Source organism: Protopterus annectens, chromosome 6.part0 (assembly GCF_019279795.1).
Source record: "Protopterus annectens isolate FY-2018-M chromosome 6.part0, PAN1.0, whole genome shotgun sequence".
Classification (NCBI taxonomy): domain Eukaryota; kingdom Metazoa; phylum Chordata; order Ceratodontiformes; family Protopteridae; genus Protopterus; species Protopterus annectens.
The window spans coordinates 337,339,234-337,359,745 of record NC_056737.1 but is presented as its reverse complement, the minus strand read 5'-3'; the positions used below and the strand labels follow the sequence as shown (position 1 = coordinate 337,359,745).

The 20,512-nt window shown below is 39.9% G+C and overlaps 1 protein-coding gene across 2 annotated transcripts in view; it reads left to right on the top strand.

Moving 5' to 3' along the window:
- SPATA7 (spermatogenesis associated 7) overlaps positions 1 to 20,512 on the top strand; it is a 1,255,634-nt gene that overhangs the window by 248,132 nt on the left and 986,990 nt on the right. The window lies entirely within an intron of this gene.

Genomic DNA, 20,512 nt, shown 5'->3' with positions numbered 1-20,512 from the left:
AAGGAATATTACTTACAGGTGGGGACTGGAATGTGATTTGCAACAGTGAAGATGTGTCTGGGAGGCCCAGAAGGGAATGAAGAATAAAGGAGGGTAGATGTTTGAAGAAGTTCATGAAAATATTTGGCATGTATGACATGAATTCAGTAATAGGTGTTCAGAGTGAATTTACATATTATTCCCCAAGATATAAAAACTGGGCTAGGCTAGACAGAATTTACATTTCACTGGAGCATAGGAGCATGTGCATTTAATTGAAGGTCTTGATAACCACCCAATAACTATTTCAGATCATGCGCCAATAATAACTAAAATAAAAACACAGGAAAATGAAATAAAATGAGACACTGGCACTTTCCACCTATCTGTTGAAGAGAGGAATTTAAGGAATGGGTAGTGGAGATTATTCAGGAGCTGTTATAGAGGATAGAAATTTCTTCCCAAAATATAGGGAGTGGGATAAAATTAAAGTGGAATTTAAAAATAGGGTGGAAATAAAAGAAAGGGAGCTATACTTAAGAAGTAACATGATTATTTAGATGGACTGACAAATGTTAAAGTATTGCAGAATGGAGGAATCTCACACAACAAGAAGAGGATCAACTGTAGAACACCAAGCAGAAAATAAGTGATTACCTCGAAAATATGCATGAGTTTAGAAAGATTGCTGTTAAGTAACTGTTTTTTGATAATAACACTAGAGCACAAAAACTTTTAGCACAACAACTCAAGCAGCAGAAAGTAGAAAGGGTTGTCGCCAAGCTTAGGGAGCCTGTAACAAGGAAGGTAACTGGATCCTGTAGAGATATTAGTGAAATATTTTGGAAATTCTACGAAAGTCTGATGGAGGAATATGGAAATCAAGAAAAGATAAAATGGAAATGTTTATGGAAGAATTAAAATATGCCAAGGTTAGAGGTAGATAAGGCTCAATCACTAACTGTTAGGCTAGGAGATGAGATAAAAATTATGATGTATAACTAATCTACAGGAAAGTCTCCAGGACTAGATGGTATTTCTGTGGAAGTTTGGAGGCTAGGAGGGAAAAAAACGATACAGATCTGGAAGGTTTTAACAGTACTTTAAGAGAAGGAGAAGTACAAACATCCAGAAAGCAACCAGTTGTAGCTGTAATACCTAAAGAGACCCAGCTTCCTACACTCCCATTTCAATACTAAACCATGATTATAAAATGCTTATGTCTATAATGGCCAAAAGAATAATAAAAGTAATGCCAAAATTGATAGATATTTGGATCAATGCAGTTTTGTGGAGAGGAGGCAAACATTTGACAACATTAACAGAACATTGATGATCCAGAGGGAAGCACAATGTAAGACAATACCATTGTTGTGGGTCTTGATGCAGAGAAAGCATTTGGCAGAGTAAGCTGGGACTTTATGAGCAGAGTAGTGGAAGCATTTGCAGTTCCTAAAAAAAAATTACAAGATTGATTAGGTGGAGATAAGTATGGATCGGAGGTGAAAATTAAAGTGGGTGGGGTCCTCTCTGATAATTTCTGTTTGAGCAGAGGAACCAAGTAGGGGAGTCTTCTTTCCCCTTTGATATTTGCATTATATTTAGAACCACTGGCAAAGAAAATAAGGGACTCGGAGATTCAAGGATATGTTTGGTATGGTAGTCAAGAAAAGCTGGCTCTAGTTCCAGATATTATTTTATACCTGACAAAATCAGAAAGAGACATTACAGTATTGTGCAACATTTTGAGACCGTTTCAAATATTTTTGGGATAAAAATTAAGGAAGCTAAAACAAAGACAATAGTGGTAAATTATGTACCCACACACAAATTTATTTGGCAGTACTCATATTTATGGGAAAATGATAAAATGAAGTATTTAGGAGAATGGATTAAAAATTATTCTGGTGTGGCAGCTAAGGATATGTGGGAAGAGACTAAAAAGATAATACAAGAACTGAGACAATGGAAGTTTTGTTATATGGATATGGATAGTAAGATACAAGCAGTCAAAATGTTTTTAGTCCCTTTAGTCTTATACACAGGTCAGGCATATTTTTATCAACCAGAGAAGTTTTGGATAGCAATTAATAAAGAGCTGAAGGACGTTATCTGGGAGGGGAAGACAACAAGAGTCAAGTGAGTTAAGATGATTCTTCCAGTAGAACAGGGTGGATTAGGATTACCTAATTTGAAGGAGTATTTCAGAGCTACACAGTTAAGTCTCCTATACATAGCACAAGCAGAAAATTATAATTCAAAGTGGAAAAGGATGATGTTGAAACAGGGTAAAAGCTCAAGAAACAAGGAGAGACTGATATTCTTGGAGCAGTCCTTTAAGGAGAATAACAATAAGCATACAGAATATTATATCTATAAAGTAGCAGAAAGTATTCTAAGACCTAAGCCAATATGGGAATGGAGAAAGGAGATTCTGCTAAAAGGTATGACTGCAATTAGAGATATAAACAAAAGGCAAGAGGGGGCTGGAATTTATTGGAAAAACTGGCAAAGGAACAAAGGTATTGGGAGAAAATAACTAGAGAGAGAAAGCTAATATAATGGGAAGAGGCCAAGGGTTTATTTGAACTGCAGGTTAAAGATTGCCGTCCCTATCAAGGATTCATATTAGAGTATAGGCAAAGAGAAAGAAATCAGGGGGTCCTAAAAGAAAGACCAGCACTGGTAGAGTTTTTAGTAGAATCTATAACAGAAGCTGACACTAAAACATGAATAGTTAGTAAAGCATATAAAATATTGCATGGTAACTATAAGAATCAATCAAAGGAGGCTAGAAAGGATTGAGAAGAGAGATTAATAAGCAATTCACAATGAAGCAATGGGAGGATATGTGCATGTCTCCAAAGTATGCAACAAAATTTAGAAGATTTAGGATTTTTGATTGGAAATGTTTATATAGGTATTTTTATACCCCAGAGAATTTTTCCTCAGGTAGACAGCAAATGGAGGTGTGACAGGGAAGAAAGGGTACTTGGGAACATATTTTCTGGGAGTTCGGTGGGTTGGCGGACTTTAAGGTTTTCCTGCGGGATGCACTGTCAGAGATGCTGGATGGGTGAATTGGTGTGATGAGGGAGATGATTTTTCTGAGTTGTGATACAAAATCAGAATTGCCTAGATATCGTAAGGCCTTGCTGTGTCTAATTATGATGGCTGCCAAAAAAGCAATTACCAGAAAATGGAAATCAGAGTCTAAACCAACTATATTAGAAATAGGAAATATAGTAACAGAGATAATAATAACTGGAATTGAGATCTTTAGAAAAGGGTGAGGCTTAAAGGAAGGCAGGACTTTAATGAGCTATGTAATGTTTGACTGAAAATAATTGGGTAGATTATAAGTGATGCATAATGTTTGCAATTGTGTGTCAGTATGGTTTATGATGTAAAATGCTTGCAACTAGGATTGTGTCCATGTGATTTGTTTTGCTTTATATAAATATATGATTGCTTATGTCGTAAGTGATGGTTTAATAAAAATGCTTCTTGTTTTAAAAAAAGGGGCAGGAATTGAATAATTTATGTAATGTTGCATAGGTTATAAGATATATAGCAATATATGTGAAGTATAATTTTTTTTAATGTTAATTTGTTAATACAGTTTGATTACTTTTGTATAAATGTAAATGTGCCTGTGTCACAAGTGATAATTCAGTAAAGGCGTTAAAAAAAAAAAACTTAAATGCTAAGAAGTGTATACAATGTTCTTTGAAAAACATGAGCATCCATGCACATACCACAAAAGTGACACCCCACTCAAAATAGACAGTTAAGAAGAAGAGCAGTATTGTGGACAGTGAGATGTTCTTCGTGTTTCACTGTTGCAGTCATTACAATTGGGTTATCCTGCTGGTAGGCTACCCTCAGTCGGCCTGAATTCCAAAGTCTAGGTCCGGCGTTGGTTGCTGTCGCCTCTTCCCTGACGTCAGTGCGCCAGGGGTATAAGAAATGCAGCCGACTTCATTTTCTTCAGTCTTTCTTGCCGCGCGGTGCCCGAAGCAAAAGCAGTTTGCAAGTGCCCCGACTCCTGAGTTTTTCGAATTTCAGATCTGAAGCTTTCATTAAAGCTAAGTACCCCATTGGGGAAACTTTTTTCTTGCTCCAGACCGATGTCAGAAAAAGTTAATAATAATTGTATTTCTTATGAGAAGCAAATACCGCATAAGGATTTTCATTCTTACTGTATTCCTTGCCTAGGCCCTGACCATAACATTGCTAGTTGTCGGTTTTGTGCTAGATTTAACCAACGCACTATTAAGCGTCGGTACGATTTTGCATTCCATTACTTTGGCAGAAGATTTAATTATATAATGCCATCAGATCAGCCGACTACCGGAGTTTATAAAAAACGTAAAGAAGAAGAAAAGGACAGGCATCAGAGATCCAAAACCGACGACGAGGCTTCTGCTAGGCCTGTCGCCGGTTCGCTGGTTCTCAGTGAGGTGCTTTCACAGCCCCTGACGCCCGCTACCTCAGAGCCACAGGCTGCTTCCGACTCTCACATGGAGTCAACTAGGCCTCTGGAAACTCAAGGTATTGGACACTCGGAAACTATTCTTTCAGATGGGTCCAGAGCCGCTGAGCAGGCATTGGCTTCTGAGGGTGTTTTCAGGCCTACACAGTTATATGTGAAACCTACTTCAGCTTCAAAGACAAAGACTAAAGTAGCTCTAAAGACAAATAAACATGTACAGTATTCACCTGGACAGGCCTCCATGCCTAAAAAAACAGATGCTTAAAATGGCCGAAGACCTAATTACTTTGATTAGGGGTTCCCATCCCCCTCCTGATAAGAGGCCTAGGCAAGAGTTAGATTATGAATCTTCAGACCAGGTTTCCATTTCCTCTGATTCCTCCTCTGAACAGGATTACTCCATTCCTCCCTATGAGGATTCCGATGCTGAAGAATCTATCCCTTCAGCCTCTCCTCCTGAGGATTATTCTTTTGGGGAGACACTGCATACTGTGAGGGAGCACTTCCTCTGGGAGAGCCAAGATTACTCAGAATCCAAGAAAAGGCTCAGAGACTTCCTTTTATTGCCTCAGCACAGGCCCCTTGCTATCCCGCCTGTTTTAGACATTGTGGATGATGTATTTTCAGAATCCAGTCTTTCCCCAGACTCTTTACGACCAGCCCCGTTAAGCCAGACAGATATTATAGGGTTCTTGATTCACATAAATTTCTTTATAAAAAACCTGCTGCTGACCCAGAAACCATCTCTCAGGATCCCAAAGGGGTCAAGGCTTCTACTGCAAAAACCCCTGTCCCCTCTGATAGGGATTCTAGGGCTCTAGACAGATGGGGCAAAAATATTTATACCTCTGCTACCCTGGCTGTAAGGGCCTTAAATTGCCATTTTCATATGCTTAAATATCAGCAATATCTTATGTCTTTGCTTAAACAGAAAATGCCAGCAAATACAGAATGTGCAGACAACAAAGAAATGCAGGATTTATTGCATGCAGCTGAACAAGTTGGAAAGCATACTTTGCAATGTGGTTTTGAGTCTCTAGAGGCCTCCTGCAGGGCCGCTGTTACAGGTTCTGTCATTAGGAGGCATGTTGGTTAAAAGAACAAAATCTGCCTGATCATGTTAAAGCAAAACTATTAGATGCTCCTTTACAGCATGATACTTTGTTTGGTGTTAAAGCAGAAGACGTGTTGAAGAAAATGGAGGACAAAGCTAAATCTATGCAAACAGTCAAGGATTTCTTGCAGGTACAGCCTCCCAGATTTAGCAGGAACTGGCCTACAAAGAATTGGTCATTTCCAGTTTCAGATAGACCACAAAGAGGCAGATACAGATGCCCCAGAGGCAGATCACAGCCCCAAGGCTCATACAGGCCTAAACAGTGGGGTGCTTCTACCTCCAAGAGTGGAGAGGAAAAATCACAGCCATTCCGGAAACAGTCTCAATGACTTTCCCCTTCCAGCACCAACTACTTCTCTTTTGGCAGCCCCTTTGGGGGGACAACTAGCACTTTTTCACAAAATTGGCACATGATCACCCAGGACAAATGGGTTCTAAATATAGTTTCACAAGGCTACAGGTTCTACTTTCACACCCTGCCAAGGCTAAACGGTATGCCAGACCTGCCACGCAATCAATGGGCAGAGGCACAAAAACAAGTTTCATCCCTCATGGACATGAGGGCCATTCAACAAGTTCCAGAGCAAGAGCAGGGACAAGGATTCTATTCAAGACTGTTCTTGGTACCCAGAAAGGACAAAGCCTGGAGACCAATACTGGACCTATCTATTCTAAACACATATCTGGATATTCCAAAATTCAAAATGTTGACTCTACAGCAGCTTCTGCCCATGTTGGGCAAGAAGGCTTGGCTTGTGACTTTAGATCTAAAAAAGGCATACTTGCATGTCCCAATCAGACACACATGCAGACGATACCTCAGATTCAAAGCTGGCTCAATGCACTACCAATTCCCTGCACTGCCCTTTGGCTTATCTACTGTGCCCAGAGTCTTCACAAAGTGCCTGGCACCAGTAATTGCATACTGCAGACAAAGAGGAATACAAATATATCCTTATATGGATGACTGCCTCATTCAAGCAGAGAACAAGGACATTCTACTACAGCATCTGGCGTTTGTAAAGAGATTACTACCATGCCTAGGGTACACAGTCAACGAACAAAAATCAAAACTAGTACCCTCTCAAGAGATAATATTCCTGGGTGCAAGCTTAAATACAACTGCCCAGATGGCTTATCTCATGCCAGATAAACAAAGACAACTGACTACCTATTTCAAACTGTTGGCAACAAAGGCCCAGTTATCTGCAAGAAAAATTCTGCAGGCTTTGGGCTTCATGGTATCCTACATTCTACTAATACCATATGCAAGACTGCATATGAGGAAACTTCAATGGTACCTAAAAAGTGTTTGGACTCAACATTGCCACAGCCTGGCTGGAAACAATAGTTACTGTCATTCCCTGCCTGCAACAGGAGTTTCGATGGTGGGCGAAGGCCTGTCACCAGAACAAGGGACAACCATTCACTCTACCCCCAGCCACACAGACTTTAACAACAGATGCATCAGATTATGCCTGGGGAGCCTGCATGGCAGGAAAATGTATTCAAGGCACATGATCCGCAAACCAAATGCATCTACATAACAATCAAAAAGGGATGCTAGCTGTTCAAAATGCCCTGACAGCCTTCAAGAACCTACTTCATTCGGGACAACTACTGATAAAGACAGGCAATACTACGGTCATGTGGTATATAAACAAGCAGGGAGGCACTCATTCTTACCCCCTTTGCAGACTAGCCATGATTTTGTGGGACACAGCATTGACTTACCAAGTACATCTGCAGGCACAATTCCTGCCGGGAAAGATAAATACTCTGGCAGACGAACTAAGCAGAAACCTCATGGATCCCCACAAGTGGAAATTGGATCCACAAGTCTTCAGTATGGTAACAAGGAAATGGGGATGCCCGGACATAGATCTATTTGCCTCACCTCATAACTGCCAACTAAAGAGATTCTGCACAAGGACTTATCACAGACAAGCATGGAAAGTGGATGCCCTATCTTTCAGCTGGAAAACTTAACAGTATATGCCTTTCTTCCTCTGCCTCTCCTCCCCAAGGTACTCTTAAAGGTCAGACAGGAGAAGCCAAAGATGATACTGATTGCCCCAGACTGGCCACGCCAGTACTGGTATCCAATCCTAAGGAACTTGTCTCAATGCCCAGCCTGGACCTTACCTCTAGTGCCTCATCTATTGTCCCAGCAGAACAATCAGATCCTGCACAGCCAACTCAAGATCTTAAATCTGGGAGCATGACGGATAATGTAGTCATACAAAACACACCTCTCACTAAAGCAGTGATGGATGTCATTTTGGAGGCCAGGAGGCCTAGTACTAGAAAATACTATGCTGGAAAATGGAAGAGATTCTGTGCTTGGAACCAGGCACTAGGAATTGACACAGCTGTACCAAATATTCCTCAGATTTTGCAATACTTGACTGAGATGCTGGACAAAGGCCTATCATTTTCATCTATAAAAATTCATGCCTCTGCCATTTCGGCTCATTCTAATACAGAGCCACCAATCTTTTCTCATCCTTTGTTAAGGCAGTACCTCAGAGGGGCCAAAAATGTAAGGCCTCCAAGGAGATCACCAATACCTGCATGGGACCTCAATTATGTCTTGGAAAAACTCACCCTGCCTCCTTTTGAGCCAGCCTCTATAGCTGATATAAAGTTTTTATCTTGGAAAACAGCTCTGCTCCTAGCAATAACTTCTGCAAGACGAGTCTCAGAGCTACAGGCACTCATGGCTGTGGAACCTTTTATCATTTTTTATCCAGACAGGGTTTCTCTGAGGACAAACCCAACATTTATGCCTAAGGTAGTAAAGGTAGTGTCCAGTGTGGCCCTTAACCAAACTATTCATCTGCCTACCTTTTATCCAAACCCACAGAACAAGGGGGAGAGAATTCTGCATTCTTTGGACATACACAGACAGCTACGCTTCTATTTGAACAGAACCAAAGCTTTCAGAAAGACAGACCAATTACTAGTGGCATATGCTGCAGGACCACAAGGAAAGGCTATCTCAAAGCAGACTATTTCAAAGTGGATAGGCCACTGCATTTGTTTCTGCTATTCACAACATGGTAAGCCAGTACCTAAGGGTATTAGGCCACATTCAACCAGAGCAGCAGCCACTTCAGCAGCCTTCCTCAGGGGAGTACCAACCAAAGACATTTTAGAGGCTGCTACTTGGAGTTCAGTGCACACCTTCACAAAGCACTATCACCTACCACTCTACTCTAAATCCAGGGCAGGCTTTGCCACTGTAGTTCTGCAGGGCCTAATAGCCGCTCCTAATGCTATTTAGCTCCAGCTTCCCAGCCTTAACTTTGGGATTCAACCCAATTGTAATGACTGCAACAGTGAAACACGAAGAACATAGTACAGTTGTGTACAGTTACCATAAATGTAGATGTTCGAATGTATTCACTGTTGCAGTCCAGGTTACCCACCCCCCATCCCCCATTTCTTTGCTGGAACTTATCTGTACTTCTCTATTCTATACAACCTATGTGGTGTATTTGCTTGTAGATGAAGGCAAAATATATACTTTGGTGCATGCATGTTTTATTGACATATTTTTGCTTACCCTTTTGGGGGCACCTGACATCTGGGGCAAGAAAAACTGAAGAAAATGGCATCGGCTGCATCTTTTATACCTCTGGTGCACTGACGTCAGGGAAGAGGCGACAGCAACCGACGCCGGACCTAGACTTTGGAATTCAGGCCGACTGAGGGTAGCCTGCCAGCAGGATAACCCAATTGTAATGACTGCAACAGTGAATACACTCGAACATCTACATTTATGGTAAGTGTACACAACTGTACTTTCTCCTTCTACCATGTATCTACTGTCATTAGAACATTTTTCTATGGAGCCATGCTGATTACTAAAGCTGTTTTTCTAGGTTTAGAGATTTCATTTATTTACTCTTTGGTGACTGGATTAGTCCCAGTAGGCCAGTGTTCTCATTTTAAGGTGAGATTCAAGGTGATGGAATTGACTTGAAGAAATTTAGTCAGAGCCCTTGGGGAACTTCTGCTTTTTTTTCGGTAAATGCTGTGAGAGCTTTTACATCTGCCTGTTCTGTGGCCAACTTAGGCTGATGGAACCTCAGTTTAACATCTCATCTGAAAGACAGCAGTCACAGCAATACAGCACCCCCCCATATTGCACTTCAGTATCAGCATAGGAAAATTAATCGAAGTATATGGTGTGGGAAAATACTCTATAGCCTTCAGATCTTCTAGCACCAAAGGTTAGTGTGCTACCTGTTGAGCCAATGACACATGTCTACTCCTCTCACATTAGCCCCAAGATAGACTATAACACACCCTTTTATGTGTACTTTTCCAGACATAATCCATTTCAAAAGACCCCCAATAGTTCCCCTCTAAGAAAATTCAAAGGCCCAAGTTTGATGACCTACACAGAATGTCTTCAAACTATCTTATTTTTTGTCTCTTACTGACGTCTGTGGTGTGCTCTGTACCTAGTGTACAAGGCCTTAAATGACCCTTTCCTGAGCGACTTTCTATATGTTCACAAACTGATAACATCATAAACACTTGCCAAATTATTATTCCCCTCTACAGTGGCTTTTTAGGCAATGCCAATCTGATAAACCTTCCAACATAGTAATTCTACTCAAGATAAACTAAAGGTGTTACTGCTCAATGTCAGAAGTCTCAACAAGAAGCTCCAGTCCCTGGAAGCACTGTCTCACCCTGGAGAGTGTTGACATCTGTGCAGTTACTGAGACCTGGTTTAAAGCCACAGAAGGCACCCTGGCAGTGCAAGGCTATAATGCCTTCCACACATTTAGACCAGCTACCACACAAGAAGGGACAAGAGCTAGAGATGCATCATTCTACTTAAAAAGTAAGCACACCTCAAAACTGGTCAAACAATATGACACAATCCTAATCCATGCCTAATTAAGCTTGGGTTAAGTCCTATATCATATACTTGCTAGCTATAGGTCCCTGTGTATGACCCAGGATTACCATACCACATACTTGAATGTACTGGAATCGGTCACAATGCAGCCCAGCACCATATTGATTGATGATTTCAACTATCCCAATGACTTTTTTATCCCACATAAACTGGGATAAATACACAGTCAGTAACATGCAGGCTGAAAGATACCTGCATTTTGTCAATGCAAACACCCTGCTAGTCTGCACACCTACTGGCCTACTGGGTGCAAATATCCAGAATCTGGTACTCAAAAATATGACTGAATGTTCCACCCCCCCCTTGTTTAATGTCATCACTGGACAGATCAGATCACAAAATGGTCACTCTGGAAATAAATATAAAGCCTGAACTTCCAGCAACCTAAAGAACCTTTAATAACCTTTCCAAGGCTACCTACCTCCTATTAAGTGACGGCATACCTAAATTCCAAGCCCCACCCCCCAAACTCAGAGAATACTGTGGCCTGTTTTTATGGAAACCATGTACAAGCATGTAAATAACTGCATAGAAGCATCTGTACTTAGGACAGACTCCAAAAACAAGCTCCCTTGGTGGACCCCCAGTATAAATAGGTTATACAACAAAAGAAAGAAAATGTTGCCCAAAAAATAGGAAGGGATATGCCCAAAACACAAAAAAAAACCCTCCCTCAACAGTCTCAACAAGCAACTAAGGAGAATAATCAAGTCCACTAAAACCAGCTTTGAGGCAAAAATAGACCCCAGGTTAAGGATAACCATAAGACATTTCTCAGTTATGTATACAGCCTTAAGGGGAACACTCAACAGTGTGCTGTATGAATAGTAAATGGAACTTCCTATATCAAATTGGGCGATGTAGAAAATTTGCTGGTTGATAAATTTTGCTCAAATTTCACTCTGTCACCCCCGACCCCCCCCCCCACCCCAGGTAATATCTTCCATTCCTCCCTAACTATTACTAAAAAAAATATAGGTCCTCAATGCACTCTCCAGAGCTAAACACTGCACCCTGATAATATCCCAGCATGCCTCCTGAATAGCTTGAAATGCAACTGGTCAGTCCCACTAGAATCTCTGTTCAACCCCAACCTGCAGACAGGCCTTTTCCCTAGGTAGTGGAGGACTGCAATGGTTGTCCTGTTGCACAAAATCGGACCATCAGCAGACTGAGGGAACTAAAAGCTTATAAGTATGATTAGTCTGGTATGCAAGGCTATGGAAAGAATTATTGTGGACCTGATAAACAGACAGAGGAAATCTTCAAACAATGGACCCATCCCAGTTCATTTTTTTTCAAATGCAGGTTATGCCTACTAAACATGGTGGACTTCTTGAAGAGGGTCACTAGAGGATGGATATGGGAAAAATAGGGCATACTGCCTACCACGACCTGACAAAGGCATTTGACACTATACCTCTCTCAGGTATTATAGACAAACACACAAATTTAGGTATAAATCCCTGTGTCTCCCAATGGATAGCCAAATGGTTCATGGATAGGACACATAAGGTTAGGGTGGGGGAATCCACCTTCACCAATAGGCCTGTTACTAGTGGTGTCCTACAGGGTTTGATACTGGGACCTCTTCTTATGCCCTTGCCATGCTCCAACTTAACCTCCCCATTCCACCTTGCACTGACTCATCCAACTACCTCTACTATTACTTCATCCCACCCAAAACGATCCCTCCCTTACCAAAAACTAATTTTCTGTCTAATATCTATTGTACTATACTCTCCAATCTCAGTTATGCTATTACCATGTCCATGCATAATATTTTCCTAAGCTACTAATGTCTAGTAGTTATATATTTTGAAATGTTAAACCTACAGTTGAGTTTATAACAAAAATATTCACTTTATGTAAATGTTGAAATTTCTGTATTTAATTATGTCTTTTCATTTCTGTAATATTGTGACAAGCCCATTGCAAATATCATGGAGCTTATCTGTAAATGTTTAATTAGCTGTATGAACTATGTCCTTTTGTAACATGTGAAATGTAACTTGCAATTATTGTGGAGCTTTTCTCCCCGGGCCTCCACTGAAAATGGGCTCTTCTTGGCCCAGTGGACTTCCCTGGTCATCAAACTTAAGTAAATAAATTCTGTTCAGAATATACTTCTCTGAAATTAAGACAAATGTAGAGGGCTTTTGGCTGACCAGATCTGCTGATGACTGCAAGCTGGGTGAAATCATTGAATCCCCCAAAGATATAGATATCCTCCAGAAGTTCTGACACAGACAAATAACCAGTGCCAGAACCATGTCTTAAAGCTCAATGCAAAAAAAAAAAAAAAAAAGCCTAATTATACCTTAGTTATACGTTTTGGAAAGATGCCCATTTGTGCAAATAACATTGATAACACTCCTCTAAGAGTAGACCTAGCAGTGTTGGTGAGAACATCCTTACATGCGGCACAACTTATAAGGAAGGGCATAGAATCCAGTTCTAATAAGATCATAGTCCCACTATACTCGGCCCTCATTAGACCACTAATTGAGTACAGTGCACCCTTTGGCTTGTACATAACCAGGTATTTGAAACAGATGAAGCAGCCACAAAGGTTACTCAATAAAAGAGTACAGGGTGTAAATAACGTATTATGTGGACTGCCTCAAAGCCCTGTCCCTGAACTCAATCTCCTGCAGACTACTGAGGGGCGATCTATGCCTAACCAACAAGGTATTCTCTGATCCAGCCCTGCTGGATCTGCTACACATGCTCAAAACAATCAACACTAGAATTATCTGGTGTGAGGATCTAAACCTCGTCTGTATAATAAACAATACATGTTAGCGGGACAGGTATCCGTCTCCAAGATTACCCCTTTTCTGAAACAGACTCCCCATTCCTGTGAAACAGAACTTTTCCCTAAGCCTATTCAAATGCAGTTTGGACCAAAGGATGAAAAATTGCTGATTGACCCCTGGCTTGTCACCTGTGGGTGTTATGAACAGAGGCAACTCATAGATGCCTTAAGGTACAGACATATGCCAAAGCTGTCCTTGTTTATGGGCATTGATAATTAGGGGAAAATTGGGGTATGAATGGCTAGGCTTTAAAAAGCTCTAGGGTCGTTAGCCTAGTAACCTCCTCTGATCCTAAATATGATCTAAACTTAGAATACAATGCAAGCAGAACCTGTTTGTGATATAGATACCTCTTCCAAATGACTTTTCTCCTCTGAAACAGATTCACCCCTATATATTAAAGTAACTCCCTAAACTTCTTCAAACAAAACTTAGAAAGGGGTGATATGGAAATTATGTTGTTTAGGCTACAGATGATTGATGTGAATCAACTGCACAGTAATAACTGATGAACCTATATGGTCTGCAGAAGTGGTCATTTACTTCCATGATTGCTCTTTGAGGTGCTTTTCGTATGCATTACCCTTTTAGTCTCTTGCTGTGGTGGGCCAAACTGCTAAGTTTACTATATGATAAAGGGGCATAACAGTACAGCAACTTGTCCTTACATGGGCAATACAGAAATTATTATTAGTGATGAAAGTAAAAATAACTCTGTGTTCTACATTTCCCTGCTTATTTGCTATTGACAATTCACAGAAGTTGGGGAAAGATGTATTTTTACTTTATAGCTTTGGTATAAACACCATGCCCTAAATAATGGAGTGCTGATACTTCCTTGTTGCAGATGCCCCTGTATTACCCTGCAGTCACAAACGAGTGAAACATAATGCTAATAACATGGACATCTATAAACTGTGGAAAAATTCAGTCACAAAATAAATGTTCAAATAACCTAAAATCAAATCAAGTAAAAAACAGCAATGCAACTGGCCAATCCTCCAAAACCCCATGTGCAGACTGTCTCACCCACAACCCTGTTTTTGTATGCCCACTCTGAAGTTGTCACTCTGTAACTGCACAGAATAAACCCTTTGTTTTAAAATGTTTTGCTAATAGTCAAGCAGAATTTGAGCATTAGGCTTTAATGCATGCCCAGAATCAGTATCAGTTGGTGATATCAAAGCAGGGGGAGAGGGCTATAGGAAACCTTTGCTCAAGCAACAGCTAGGATCAATCAATTCCATTCACAAACTTTCATAGAAGATCTAAGGATCTGTATGTTCTGTGATAGATGTTATGCTTTATATTTTGAAAGACAATTTCTTGTTAACTGTTTTTTTAATAGCTAACCAGAAGAGTTGTGTTTTTAATGTATAATACTGTGTGTGTCCATAGATAACACCAATAGTGTTATTGTCATACTTTTATATACATGTTTTCCGTACATGAAAATTGGAAGAAATCCAATTCACCTATGTTACATCTTTGGGATGTTAGAGAAAATTAGAGTATGAGAAAAAAACCTATACTAACGCAGTGAAAACTGATCTAGAGAATCAAGTACTATGACTGTGCCACTGATTGGTTGACTTCACATACATCCTGCCTGGGCAGCCAAAGATAATCAATTAATATATACAAAGCTGATGTTTGACTGTGATGGAAAGTAAAACAAATTCTGGCAAGCTTGTTCTTTTTAGACATAGCACTGTACCCCACAAACACAAATACTTGTATAACCCATATCAAGGACTGGGTTATACTACTTTTAGCAAATACACTGCAGTGTGAGACACTGCTCCTGCAAAGCCAGATTAGTGACTGTTTAGCTGTGATCAAACAGCAATAAAGTTAAGTAACTTTTAGGCATTGATGATCTTCGTAACCATCAGGTATAGCCACTATTTTGACTGCTCAGACTTCATATGGCTGATAGTGATAAATAGAAATAGCCATGGTAAAGTATTCCAGCAATAAGGTGCACTACTTGCAAAGCCATATTGATAGCTTACCTTGCTCACAATTTCAGCTACATAAACCCCCCATACCAATTTCATCTGCATAAACCCCCCATACCAAGCAGTTACACACAGATGTTTGATGGTACAAAAAAAATGACCACAGTAATTTATTTCAACACACTCACACAGATGTGCCCATCAGTCAGTTGCAGCCACTTTATAGAATTTGTACATTTGAAATGTCTGTGTTTAAATAAATGAATAAATACATAAACAATAACCACATTAGTGCCACACATAGCAGCTGCCTTCCAAACACATACGCGTGCACACACACACTTTTATTTTAATTTACTTGTTTGATGAAAAACAAAAAAGTTATCACAAGATCTAATTCCATTTGCAAATTTCTCCATATGTCTTTTTAACAATGATTATGGCTGCCTCAGGTAGCCTAAGTCAGTAAGAAGCACTGCGGATGCTTCAGCTAGCAGCTAGCAGCTCAAGCATCCCCATTGGAATGCTCTTTTTACTCCCACAAAATGGAAGGAGGGACCTGTAATAAGGTCTATGCATAGATGTTGTTTGTGTAATAGAAATTCTAACAAGGTTGAAGTTCCAAGACTAATTTGCTGATGTGTATGGAGCTAAATCACAAGGCTTTTATGATTGCTTGGAAGAATCAGGATTTGAATCTTCATGTACATAAAACAACTGCATTATTTTCATAATAATGGTATCTGCACATCTCACAGAATGAGAAGAGGCACAACTGCTGAGTGCTAAAGAGAAAAGAAGGGACTACCTGGATACTATGTATGAGCTTAGAAAGATTGCTGTTAAGCAGCTGTTTTTAACCGCAGAGCACAAAAGCTTTTAGCAGAATTGCTCAGGCAACAGAAAATAGAAGGGGTTGTTGCCAAGCTTAGGGAGTGTATAACAAGGAAAATAACCAGGGATCCTGTAGAGGTAGAAATATTTCAGAAATTTTATGAAAATCTGTATAAAGCAGAGAAATATGGAAATCAAGAAAAAGTACAAATGGAAATGTTTATGGAAGAATTAAATATGCCAATTTAGAGGTAGATGAGGCTCAACAGCAGTTAGGATAGGACTAGATGAGATAAAAAATGACATATAACCATCTAAAGGAAAGTCTCCAGGAACAGAGGGCATTCCTGTGGAAGTTTGGAAGCTCAAAGGGAAGAAAATGATAAAGATCTGAAAATTTTTGTTTAATAGTATTTTAAAAGGAAGAGAAGTACCAACATCCTGGAAGAAAGCTGTGGTGGCACTGGCTATAATACCTAAAGATGGTAAAGACCTATCAGATCCAGCTTCATAAAGGCCCATTTTTATTCTAAACCATGATTGCAAAGTGCTTGTCTATAATGGCTAAAAGAAAGGCAAAGGTGATGACATAATTGATATATATGGATCAATATGGTTTTATGGAGGGGAGGCAAACATTTGACAATATTAATAGAACAATGATGATACAGTGGGAAGCAGAATATAAGAAAACATCACTGCTGTTGTTGGGTCTTAATGTAGACAAAGCATTTGACACAGAGTACGCTAGGATTTTGAGTAGGGCAGTGTAGGCATTTGCATTCCTTGACATAATAATAAGGTTAATTAGGCAGACATATGATGGATTGCAGGAGAAAATTAAAGTGGGGTGCAGGGTTCCTCTTGAGCTCTGTTTGAAAAGAGGATCCAGGCAGGGGTGTCCTCTTTTCCTGTTTGTTGTGTTGTATTTAGAATGACTGGCAAAGAAAATAATGGACTCAGAAATTCAAGGATGTAATTGATATGTTAATGAAGAAAATTTTGTTTTATTTGTAGAAGATATTTGTACCTGATAAAAAAATTGAAGGGCAATTTAGCATTGTGGAACATTCTGAGACTGTTTCAAGTATTTTCTGGATACAACATTAATGAAGATAAAGCAAAGGCATAGCTGTAAAATATACAGTGGAAATAAAAAGTGTACGTACCCCTGTTAAAATGCCAGGTTTTTGTGATATAAAAAAATGAGACCACAATAAATCATTTCAAAAGTTTTCCCACCTGTAATGTGACCTGTAACCTTTACAATTCATTTGAAAAACAAACAAATCTGTTAGGGGTAAAAATATAAAAAATAAAAAACATACAATAAGCTGATTGCAGAAGTAGTGAAGCACCTTTTGATTTAATTACAGCATTCGGTCTTCTTGGGTACACACCTGCCATCAATTAAAGAGACGCTGATTAACCCAAAATAAAGTTCAGCTATCCTAGTAGGATTTTCCTGACATTTACTCAGTTGCCATTCTACAACAAAAGCCATGGTTTGTAGAGAGCTTACAAAGCATCAAAGGGATCTCATTGTTGATAGGTATCGGTCAGGAGAAGGGTACATAAAAATTTCCACAGCATTGGATATACCATGGAACAGAGTGAAGACAGTTATCAAAAACTGGAGAAAATATGTGACAACAGTGACATTGCAAAGAACTAGACATCCCTCCAAAATTGATGAAAAGAAGACAAAAACTGGTCATGGAGGCTGCCAAGAAACCTACAACAACACTGAAGGAGCTGCAGGAATTTCTGGCAAGTACTGGTTTTGTACTACATGTGACAACAATCTCCCGTATTCTCCATATGTCTAGACTATGGGGTAGGGTTGCAAGATGGAAGCCCTTTCTTACACACAAAAAAACATCCAGCCCCAGCTATAATTTGCAAAACAATACATCAAGTCTCCCAAAAGCATGTGAGAAAATGTCTTATAGTCTGATGAGACCAATGTTAAACTTTTTGGCCACAATTCCAAAAGGTAAGTTTGTCATATAAACAACACTTTACATCACCAAAAGAACACCATCCCCACGGTGAAGCATGGTGGTGACAGTATTATGCTTTGGGGTTGCTTTTCTTCAGCTGGAACTGGTACTTTAATCAAAGTGGAGGTAATTATGAACAGTTCCAAATACCAGTCACATTTGGTCCCAAACCGTCAGGCGTCTGATAGAAAGCTGAAGATGAGGAGGACTTTCACCTTTCAGCACAAAAATGACCCCAAGCATGCTTCCAAATCAACAAAAGAATGGCTTCAGCAGAAGAAAATTAAAGTTTTGGAATGGCCCAGCCAGAGCCCAGACCTAAATTCAATAGAAAAATCTGTCCTTGACCTGAAGAAGGTTGTGCACAAGAGATGCCCACACAATTTGACAGATTTGGAGCACTTTTGTAAGGAAGAGTGGTCAAATATTGCCAAGTCAAGATGTGCCATGTTGATAGACTCCTACCCAATAAGAATGAATGCTGTAATTAAATCAAAAGGTGCTTATTATATATTATATTAGTTTAAGGGTGTGCTCGGCTGGAGTGCGGGGAGTGCCTTCTGTGTGGAGTCTGCATGTCCTCCCTGTGGTTGGATGGGCATTCGAAAGACATGCATAAATAGGCATGCCTTCGTTGAAGGTTGAACGTCGAGCTAGTACCTCAGCATTCGTCAAAATCTACTGCCAATCATTAGCAGACCGGAGTTCCGCTGTGGCGACCCCTAACCGGGAAAAGCTGAAAGACAACAACAACAAGGGTGTGCACAGTTATGCAACCAATTTATTGTACGTTTTTTATTTTTTATACTTTCCCCTAAAAGATTTGTTTGTTTTTCAATTGAATTGTACAGGTTATAGGTCACATTAAAGGTGGGAAAAGTTTTGAAATGATTTATTGTGATCTCATTTTTTTTATATAACAAAAACCTGGCATTTTAACAAGGGTGTGTACACTTTTTATATCCACTGTATATACCCACACAAAAATTTGTTCTGCATTACCTGCATTTATGGGGGAAATGATAAATGAAATACTTGAAGTTATGGAAGCTAAGGATATGTAGGAAGATACTAAAGAAAAGGTAATACAAAAACTGAGAAAATGGAAGTTATGTTTTATGGATATGGTTAGCAAGATGCAAGCAGTGAAAATGTTTTAGTCCCTTTAGTTTTATACACAGGTAGAAAGTCGACAGGAGTATAAGGAGATGAGGAGCATGGCAAAGAGAGAGGTGGCGAAGGCTAAGGATAAGGCATATGAAGAGTTGTATGAAAAGTTGGACACTAAGGAGGGAGAAAAGAGCCTGTACCGAATGGCTAGACAGAGGGACCAAGCTAGGAAAGATGTGCAGCAGGTGAAGGTGATAAAGGATAATGAGGGAAACATACTCACAAGTGAGGAGAGTGTGTTGAGCAGATGGAAAGAGTACTTTTAGGGGTTGGTGAATGAAGAGAATGAGAGGGAGAGAAGGTTGGATGATGTGGGGATAGCGAATCATGAAGTGCAATGGATTAGCAAGGAGGAAGTAAGTATAACTATGAAGAGGATGAAGAATGGAAAGGCTGTTGATTCAGATGACATACCTGTGGAAGCATGGAGGTGTTTAGGTGAAATGGCAGTGGAGTTTTTAACCAGATTGTTTAATGAAATTTTGGAAAGTGAGAGGATGCCTGAGGAATGGAGAAAGTGTTTTGGTACCTATTTTTAAGAATAAGGGTGATGTGCAGAGCTGTAGTAACTACAGAGGGATTAAATTGATCAGTCACAGCATGAAGTTATGGGAAAGAGTAGTGGAAGCTAGGTCAAGAAGGGACGTGATGATTAGTGATCAGCAGTATGGTTTCATACCAGGAAAGAGCACTACAGATGTGATGTTTGCTCTGAAAGTGTTGAAGGAGAAGAACAGAGAAGGTAAGAAGGAGTTGCATTGTGTTTTTGTAGACTTAGAGAAAGCATATGACAGGGTGCCTAGAGAGGAGTTGTGGTATTGTATGAGGAAGTCGGGAGTGTCAGAGAAGTATGTAAGAGTGGTACAGGATATGTACAAGGGTAGTGTGACAGCAGTGATGTCTGCGGTGGGAATGACGGATGCATTTAAGGTGGAGGTGGGATTACATCAAGGATAAGCTCTGAGCCCTTTCTTATTTGCAATGGTAATTGACAGGTAGACAGACAAGATCAGACAGGAGTCCCCGTGGAATATGATGTTTGCAGATGACATTGTGATCTGTAGTGAGAGTAGGGAACAGGTGGAGGAGACCCTGGAGAGATGGAGATTTGCTCTAGAGAGAAGAGGAATGAAGGTCAGAAGGACTAAGACAGAATATACGTGTGTGAATGAGATGGAGGATAGAGGAATGGTGA